Consider the following 10585-nt stretch of genomic DNA (forward strand, 5'->3'; position numbering starts at 1 on the left):
AAAAGAAAAAAAAAAAAAAAAAAAAAAAAAAAGTCTTTCAAAAAATATCAGAATAGTAGTTCATGGCATTCCTTCCTTTTCATCGTAGAATACGCGAAATTAGGTATACAGTTAAAAATATAATTAGTTTTATATGTATATCATGGTATTGAAAAGAAAGACCATATTAAATAATAATATAATAAGAAAATAATTATTTCCATATTCCAATATTTTAGGCAAATGTATTGCTCCGCCCTTCAGTGTGTCATTTCACCACCGGCTATAATGAAGAGAAGAGGGAAACAGGAGTAACTCATTTTCCGACATTTCCTGAAATTAAACATTCTACATTTTCCTCCCAAAGGTTAGTACCGTTAATGTGGATACCAGGTCCGGTATATTAAGGTATCTTCAGAGTTATTTTTAGATAAAGAATAGATAATGTAGTTTCCGATGTTGGTTGGCCTACTCGGTTCGAGGCGGCCGTCATAGGCCAAGACATTTTGTAAAAATGGCGTTGCTGTAGGTCCAAATTCTATATACTGTACAAGTTCCAGTTTAATGTTTAATGAATTATTGTTTTGATAGGTTATTTAACTTTGAAACAGTTTACAGGGCCCTGGTTTAGATGATTTTTCAATAATATGTTGATCTTACAATATGCAACTAGACACTCGTTTTTTAAGTGCATCGATGGTGTGGATTTGACAATTAACGAGGAATAAGCTGTGTGGTACTTTATATACTCAAATATGTGTACGACATAAAATAAGCATCTTTCGTGAAATTATATTTTTTTTTTTAAATTTAAATTGTGACAACTGGGAAACTGGTGCATTTTGACCAAATCTGTCAATTTTACGGTACCTATAATCGATAAAAAATCGACAGGCCATCTGTACGTTTTGTGTATTAAGGTTATAGATCATCTTGATTAAACTGTATGAACCTGCAAATGAACAGTGTTGATTGAAATATTCTTTTACGACGCTCAAATTTTACATAAATAGGTAAAATGTGATTTTTTTTCGGTATTACAGTTTCATCCATTATGGGAAATCTATTATAATAATATATTTCCCGAGTAAAGCAAGTCTTTTGTAGTATTTCTGAAAAATATTATCTGTCGCAAATGGCTAGTTCTTTATATATCGACGATCAAACTCATGCTACTCATGTCTTCCTCCCAGATTTTTTCTAAGTCTGTTGTTATTGTTGACTGTGTCTTGTATTTGCTTAAATGAGCCCTGTAACCACTATAATCCGCAGACAAACTAGTCCACTATGAAGTCTTACACGTTTGGCCAATCACAGCGCCTGTCCACTATGACGTCACACATGTTTGGCCAATCACAGCGCGACAATACATTATCTTACCCAGGCATTTCATTTCGTTCTTAGACATGAAGGCCATAGCAAGCACGTCATCTCATGTTACACAAGGAGTTGAAATTCCATCTTCTTGTCCTGACTGTTTCCTAACTTACAATGAATTTGTTGGGAAAACTAGTGGATTTGTGCCAGAGACACTATTTAATTTTACAAAATAAAAATTTTCCTGCATGTCAAGGAACCTTCGCAACGGCTTCACGTTTTCCTCAAAGCACCAGCACGTCTTTATGAACCAGCAGTTTAAGGTAAGCTTCATTAATTTATAGAGTATATCATAATGGTGATAGTATAACGATGTATACAGCAGTACCATCACTTTGGATTTGGTTTGATGGATGTGTTAGGTAGTGGCTGTAAGGGGGGGGGGCCTCGCAGGGGCTAGGCCTAGGTAGGGGTACAGGGCCCTAGGTTAGGTGGTTGTATTAGGTTCGGTAGTGTCCCGAAATTCACTGTGGCCTTAAGGGGTGGTTGCAGGGGGGGGGGCTCCCCCCCCCCCCGGAAGGGCTAGGAAGGGGTATAGGGGCAGGGGTGGTGGAAGGATAAGTATTCATTTATTGCAAATATCGGTAAATGTGTAGGAGAGCTCCTCGGAAGATCTTGAATAATTTAAACACCTACAATTCACTATTATATCATATAGAACGCTTATATAATAGTCAATATATGAGCAGCTTCTATTTAACGAAGATATTCGTGTGTATAGTTATGTTTCACTTGGATTTTTTCTAAGTGTTTGTTTTTGTTTACTGTGTGATGTCTTGGCTAAAATGAGCTGTTTCACCGCCTTACTGCGTATGGCAGACTAGTTCTCAATGCTATTCTAACCAATAACAGGTGTTTTCTTGACGTCACACTGTTTGAAAACCAATCATGGCGGTTTTTACAAATCTAGCCAATGCTGACACTTATTACTTCACTTATCCCCGCTATTTTTCCACCAGTTACCACAGTTTACGTGAAGTTCCGCGGAGGAATATTTTTGCACGTCTCGGAACTCCCTTCAAACTGAAAAGCTCATTTTGCCGTGAAGTATGGAGCAATTAGCAGGACCTTCATCCCGTTCCGACTGTGTCACTTGTGACAATTGCTTTATTCCTTATGGGGATTTTTGTGTACATTATTCAGGGAAAGTTGATTTGCTAATTGCATTTGCTCAACGTCATGGTTTGATTTTGGCAGAGAAAAAGTGCCCTAATTGTGAAAATGTGTGCCGTATAGATTACAACAAATTAGCATTCCGGTGTGATCGTAGTGTGGTCTTCATCACTTCCTCCTGGCAGCAGCAGATTTGTATCCACCTACACCATAACAGTAAGGTATGTGGTAGTATGCAGTTTACGTTAACGTTGTGTAACCTCATTAATAGTCGAAATATCGACGATCAAACTCGCGCTACTCTTGTCTTCCCTGAATTTTCTAAGTCTGTTGTTATTGTTGACTGTGTCTTATTTTTGCTCAAATGAGCCCTGTAACCATCATAATCCGCAGACAAACTAGTGCACTATGACGCCCCCCCCCCCCCGGTAGGCCTAGGTAGGGGTACAGGGCCCCATAGGCTAGGTTAGGTGGGTGTCTTATGTTCGGTGGTGCCCTGAACCTCCCCGGTAGGCCTAGGTAGGGGTACAGGGCCCCATAGGCTAGGTTAGGTGGGTGTCTTAGGTTCGGTGGTGCCCTGAAAATTACTGTGGCTTTAAGGGGGGGTCGCAGGGGGGGCGGAGCCCCCCCCCCCTCCGGTAGGCCTAGGTAGGGGTACATGGCCCCCAGGGTAGGGTAGGTAGATGTATTAGGTTCGGTAGTGCCCCGAAAAATCCCTTTTCTCCTCCTCCCCCCACCCAAAAACCCCGCTTCCCACTGGGGTCCCCCATAATTGTAGTAGTAGGTTTATGCTTACATTTTCTGTGTAAGAGTTATGTGGTTGTAGGAGGATTATCTCACAGTTTCAAGGTAACTGTAGCTCTAATTTACTGTTTTCTTTCGTTTTCTACTTTTAGAAACTTTTAAATCGAGCGCGGAGGTCTCCTACACAATTACCCAAATATCATTTGACGCAAAACCCCGGTTCCCACCTGGTGTCCCCCATAATTGTTGGGATGAAGTAGGGTCTTTCTGCATTCTAGAACAACATAGTAAATCTCTAAATCGGATGGTTTGCGGTCAAAATAAACGTTAAATTTGTTGGAACTACACTATTTCTGATGCAACAAATATATTTTTATTCCAGTTTCCCCATAATGGATGAAACTGTAAATTTACCTTTTTTTCTTGCCAATACTCATCGAGTTATCAGGTGGTCAGATATTTGTGGTGTTACAATGTTTATTCTGAGAATTCTAGTAACTCGTGTTATTGTGTGCACCTGATTTTCCCAGGTTTGTTTATTCTACATATATTCTGTTTAGTATATTAGATCCTTGAAAAAAATCTGGGTAAATATTTGATATTTTAATTTCTACCCCTATAGACGAACCATATAAGGTATTTTTCCAACTTGCTACCCTGTGTTTTATGCATTTATGACCATAATTATTTGGGGAAACCAAATAAAAACAGTTATGGAGAACCAAATAGGAAATTAGGGTATCTGGGATGGGAAATGTCAAAAATTATTGATTTACAGCCATGATAATGGTAGAAATGCATAAGAAACTAGAAAACCAGTTGGAAAAATATATGGTTCCTGTAAGTTGTCAAGTATCACAGTCAGCCCTCGATATTCGTGTGTTTTAATTTTGCAAATTCAGTTGCTTACTATACAGAGAACCGTATACCCTATTACATAGAAAAGCGCGTGTTCGCTGTTTCGTGATGAGTACTCCCGCAACCAGATGGTTTCAGACCTACCTTGCTTTTTTACACTCGGCATGCTTCGCGTTGTACAGCACAACACCCCATCTCTCACTAACTCTGCCTCGGTCTAGCATCGTCTCTCCTCACTTGTGCATCTCCCTCCTTAATACTTTGTGCAATATCATGTTGTGATGCAAGAAAAATAATATAAAAACCTGTACATATCCAATGGGTTTATAGTGATTTTAGCATAAAGTGATGCGTACATTATGCTACCCCGTGCGCCAAACAGTTGCCAAACAATCAACGGCTCAAGAGTAGCATCATCCTTCAGACTTATTGCATGGATCTTTGTACGTATATGGTTAGTGGTGTTGTACTGATACTCATTCCTTTAATTTTTAATGTTACTGTATTCATTGTCTATTAGTATTATTGTTTTATTAACTACTGTAGTATACTATATATGAATAATTTTACTTTACAGTAGTAGTGTAGATATAGGCTATGTGTATGATGAGTTAGAACAGTACGAGTTGACCTGCCGAAAATAGCAAATACTTAAAAGTGCTACCTTAGCTAATTAAGCTGTACTGTAGTGATAGTACTGTACATATATTACAGTAATATATACCTCAGTATCAGCAAGTGTTATTAGATGGGAACAAGTGTTTTGTTACATTATTTATATATATGTAACGATGACTCGTGTTGTATACTGTAGTGTTACCGTGTACTGTACGTACGTAAGTACAGTGTACATTTACAGTTACTGAAATGTGAGCATACACTGATGCAATTCCTATAGTTTGATAGAAACCAAATATATATATTAGACAGTATATTGGGTTATTTAATGTTAGTCAGTGGGCAGTGCATTAGTAGGTTATGAATTGACTCGCCCTAGGGCACCAAGTATTCATGGATTCTCACTATCCCCACCTTTTCTGTTACCTAACTCCTGCGAATATCAAGGGCTGACTGTAATTTCAGGTGTTAGGACTAAAAAATCACATTTTAGAAGGGAAACAAACACCACCTGACCTAACGTTCCCCACCTACCCTAACCTTAAAGCTGTATCCTTAACTACCCTTGGGGCTACATCCATGTTGCGACACCCCTTCAGGGTGCCATATCCTTATCAATCCCCCAACCTTAGACTGCTGTATCCTTATCTTCCCCAACCCTTACACTGATGTATCCTTACCTATTCCCCTTAGACTGCCATACTTTTACCTACGTACCTACCGGGAATTTCCTTGATAAAAAAAAATTATAGATTACTCACTGTTTGGGGATAATCTGTTCTAAATTTAAAGGGTTAAGAGAATGATAACATATAAAGGAACATAGATGTAAAAAAAAAAAAAAACTGTTGGCTCAACTTTTTGTGCTTTTAGAAATTAGTGGTGAGTAATTGTATCTATGCTATTGTCATATGGGTTTAGGAAATTTCAATCTTTTTCTGATATATTCACTAACTAACCTTTTGAGCTACAGTATATTGAACTTTTAAATTTCTATGCTACAGGTCTCAAAATATTCTAGGCAAGTCATTTCTTAAAGCCTATGGAGTGCTTTTGGTGAAAAATATTTGATTATAAGGTCATCTTCATTTACTCTCCGGTTGCAACATGTCCCAAGTGCTTTCCGGGGAATGCAATCTATTTATAATGGTGTCTAATAAGGTAATTGTGATGTACATAGGAAGCTCTATATGAGATTTACTAAGTGATAATGTAGCATCACTGATTAAGGGTTAGTTACACAGGTTGAAGAATCTATTAAATGAAAACAACCATCTAGCACCCTAAGGTAGGTTAGGCGAATATGGTTTAGACGTGATGTATCCCAGCATTTCACTCGGTTTCTTGCACCCAAAGCCCAGGCATCACATATCACAATATTTTTGGTGTGATTTATGTTTCTCTGTCATTTGTATATGGTGTAATACACTTATTATAGTATCCCTTCCTGTAAAACAGTTTCCCTCTTGGAATCTCTTAATAATTGTGCAATTTTAGAAGTCGAGATATATGAAAATTGATGGTTTGAGCCAAAAATAATTGTTACTAAGGATAAGTAGATTATTAATATTGTTCATTGAATGAAAAATATCTGGCAATAGGTTGTCAGTTTTGAAAACTGAACTTCTAATAGTCAATACATTAATATCAGTGATTCAGTAACATTGCCTTTTGAAAGGTCCTTTAAGATAATCGATAAATTTTTTTTCAATTCTTTTGTGATATACAAAATTCGAGTGTTTTAAAAATATTTTCATTTTATTTCAGGTGCATCTTGAGCAGTGAGCAATGAAACACCGAGAATTGAAGGGTTATAATTTTACTGTTCTTCAATGAGATCATCAAATCTATGAAGATAACCAGCTTATTGCAGTAACTGGAGTCTTAAAGGTAAGGTTATCAAAGAGCATTGTTTGTTAGGGTTGAATGGTATTAGGAGTAAAAATGTTGGCTTGTTAGCAGATTGAAGTCTAATTGACTTTTGAGTAAATTGAAATTGGATTTGCCCTATTTATGGATTCATGATTATAGATTGTCAATGGCTTGCATTAGGAGAGGCAAGGTTATGAATTGAGTAACATTTAATTTCACAAATAATTTGATTCTTAGTGTTCAAGCCAGAGTCTACTTGTTAGTAGATTACAATAGGATTGACTTTCTTTACTGCATTGACATTTGTTAGTTAGACTTATTCTAGTTTTTACTTAATGAAGGTAGTCGAAGGGTTTAAGTGCTCCTGTTAGAAGACTAAAGTATTATTGTATTACTTGATTGATTAGGGGGGATTTGATTGTCAATAGATTATGGTAGTGGTGGATTTCCTATGTTCCTACACAAATACAAACCATCGTCCTTTGATAAGAGTATGGTTTCCGCTTGGCTGGAACTCTGCTGTTAAATTTCATAAGGTGTCAGTAGTAACTGGTTTGTGGTGGGAGAACCCTGCCCCTCGCCAGCGTACACATAAGCCACTTTGACTTCAGCCACTGGTTATACACACGTATGCTTGGTGTCTCCCTATCTTGCCTGGTCACTGTTATTTTGTGTATGATTGTGATAGTAAAACCATCTGTGGACATGCGATCCTGCCCTAGAGGTTGCTGATCATAAGTGGGTACCTTCTAAGACCTAATACTATGATATTAATTCTTAGGGTTGCAGGATACACATCTTAAACCTAAGACATTATTTGTCTCTAAATTATGTTACAATGTATAACCTGAGGCTAAGATTCATACAAAGGAGTACCAAATACTTACAATTATGAGAGTCATACTGACTCCTGCTAAAGATTCGGTAATGTAAAAACATCATAATAGTTGAACAATAATTCATTTGTTGACTTAGAATAAGGTTAGTAATTTGGTTAGTGTGATAGCTTGGTCAAGGGACAAAGGCAGGATATAACAGTTAATTGTTGATAAAGGCAGGATTATATAGTTAATGGATAATGTTGGAAATATTATTTTGATTTATGTAAGGTAACATTGATTATTCATGGGCAAAAGACATGTATTTTTGTTCTGTGCTTTGATATGTTAAAGACGAGGTTGCCAGTTTAACGGCGGTGAATAGGTTAGTAACTAGCTGAAGTATACAGATTAAGTCGAGACTACAGTAGGTTAATGAGTCGGTCTGATGAGTTATTCCATAGTTCAAAGCAATATTAGTAAGATGGTGAATCTAGGTAGAACTATACCTTATTTTGCAACCATGTGAGAACTTGGGTTTAAAGATAAGGTTAATTCGGTCGATGGTTCGCTTGACCTTTGACCCCAGGCGTTTAAAATTGAATCACTTTAACGTCTTAACAAAAATTAATCCCGGAAAGTTTCGCTACTCTATAAGTAAAATTGTGGCCAGGAAGTTTTTCAAAAACTACAAACAAAGATGGGCCATAAAATAGCCTCCTCCCAACTTCCTTGGCAGAGGTAATGAGTTGGTTAATTCATTGAAGATTTAACCATAAAATCTACTTAAACTAATTACTTAATATAATAAGATAGCTGCAGTTACTCCGGAGGATCTGGACAATATATAAGGAAAATTTAAAATGGTATTTGTTACAAAAATTATATATTTACTAGATAAATTTAGGAAGTAGCAAATAGTTTTTTTTTATTAGAATGAAAACACTACATTTAATCATTCATTTGCAGAGAACTGTTCTATTATATACTAAGTAATATTCTACACATGAAACTGTTAGTGTCAATGAATCCTATTTTTCCTTAGAATTTGTGCATTCAATTTTTTCATAAATATTTCAGTGTCTCTAGGAGAAAATTTCAGGGATAAATTGAAAGATTAAGAGGAGCTCATAAGGATTAGAGGGAGCTCTTAAGGTTTAGGAGGGGAGCTCCTAAGGATTAAGGGGAGCTCCTAAGGGTTAGGGGGAGCTTCTAAGGATTAGTGGGAGCTCCTAATGATCAAGGCCGAGCTCCTAAGGATTAGGGGGAAGCTCCTAAGGTTTAGGGGGGGGGAGCTCCTGAGGATTAGGGAGGAGCTTCTAAGGATCAGGGAGAGTTCTTAAGGATTAGGGAGGAGCTCCTAAGGATTAGGAGGAGCTCCTAAGGATTAGGGGAAGCTCCTAAGGATCAGGGGGAGCTCCTAAGGGTCAGGGCGAGCTCCTAAGGATTAGGGGGAGCTCCTAAGGATCAGGGCGAGCTCCTAAGGATTAGGGGGAGCTCCTAAGGATCAGGGCGAGCTCCTAAGGATTAGGGGGAGCTCCTAAGGATCAGGGCGAGCTCCTAAGGATTAGGGGAGCTCCTAAGGATTAGGGGGAGCTCCTGAGGATTAGGGGGGAGCTTCAAAGGATCAGGGCGAGTTCTGAAGGATTAGGGGGGAGCTCATAAGGATTAGGGGGGGGGGAAGCTCCTAAGGTTCAAGGGGAGCTCCTAAGGATTAGGGCGAGCTCCTAATGACTTCCTAATGATTAGGGGAGCTCTTAAGGATCAGGGCCAGCTCCTATGGATTAGGGGGGTAACTCTTAAGAATTAGTGAGAGCTCCTATTAGACATTGGATGACCTGAGGTCAGTCAATAAGGTAGACTATTTCCTTATTAGAATATAGGAGACAATATTTTTCCACGTTTACAAGATATTCTTTTGGTTATATTTCCTATTATAAATCTAATGGACATGTTTAGTTTGATGTTTCCTCTATTTTGTTTTTAATATTTTAGAATATTTCGTATTTATAGTTGATCATGCAGAACATTTTGTTAAAAGCATAGCCTTGATATAGCAGTGCACAGTTTAACATATATCCGTGCAATTAACATCCTTTATTTATTTTTCAGACTATAACTCTCAAAAAAAAAAAAAGAGGAAAGTACGTATATCCTGCTCAATGGAGAAAATTAAACAGCATGTATGCACTTGCGATGAAGATCAGCAGCGAATGCTCTTCGATTTTTAACAGGAAAAGTTTACAGAAAGTTTGCAAGCAAGAACCAAATAGTCTCAACTGAAGTGGCCAGTCTATCATCAAGCATTTCTGGAGCATCGTAACAACACTATTGCAAATATCATGAAATGCTCAATTGACCAATTTGTGGGTCATGTGTTACGATGGTCACTTCATTTATATCCTGTATGTTCAATAGCAATGAATGTGTTACAATAGTTTCTCCATTGATATTCCAGTAAGTTCAATAGCAATCACCGTTACGATGGTCGCTCCAATTATACCCTTAGGTTTAATAGTAATCATGGTTATGATGGTCATTCCATTTATATCCCAAAGTTCAATATCAACCATTAACTGTGCTACGATGGTCACTCCGTTTACAGTATATCCCATAGGTTTAGTAGCAATTACTGTTACGATGGTCACTCCATTAATATCCCACAGATTCAATAGTAATGCCTAACTGTTATAATGGTTACTCCCTTTATATCCCATAAGTTCAATAGTAATCACTCATGATGTTCATTGTATTTATATCCCATAGGTATAATAACAATAACTGTTACGATGGTCACTCCATTTACAGTATATCCCACAGTTCAGTAGCAATTACAGTGTTACGATGGTCACTCCATTCATATCCCATTGGTTCAATACCAATCAATAACTAAAGATAAAAAACTAGTAGAGTTTCAGTAAATAAGTAATATAAACTTTTAGAACAATGTTGCCAGATTGATTCCATTTTTATTTATCTAAGTGTCTTTATTTCTGTAAGCCCTCAGTTTAATTATTGAAGCTATTAAGAAGAATAAGTAAAAAATAGCTATATTTTTTCGCTTGTTATAAAATGCCAGTGCATAAGCCAATTTTTGTTAGTTTTTAATTTTGTGCATCTTCAAGTTAAAAATTACACGTATAGGCATGGCAATATTTTTTCATAGTAGACTGCAAACGCCAAGTATTAGGTCCAGATCAACATTT

The 10585-nt window shown here is 37.2% G+C and overlaps 1 long non-coding RNA gene across 1 annotated transcript; it reads left to right on the forward strand.

Moving 5' to 3' along the window:
* Window positions 1–246: 246 nt before the first annotated feature.
* Window positions 247–10110, forward strand: LOC137652125 (uncharacterized). Its single transcript, XR_011046196.1, has 3 exons — window positions 247–346; window positions 6457–6579; window positions 9492–10110. It is a non-coding gene; the product is annotated as an uncharacterized lncRNA (long non-coding RNA).
* Window positions 10111–10585: the final 475 nt, after the last annotated feature.

This window comes from Palaemon carinicauda, chromosome 13 (genome assembly GCF_036898095.1).
Source record: "Palaemon carinicauda isolate YSFRI2023 chromosome 13, ASM3689809v2, whole genome shotgun sequence".
NCBI lineage: Eukaryota > Metazoa > Arthropoda > Malacostraca > Decapoda > Palaemonidae > Palaemon > Palaemon carinicauda.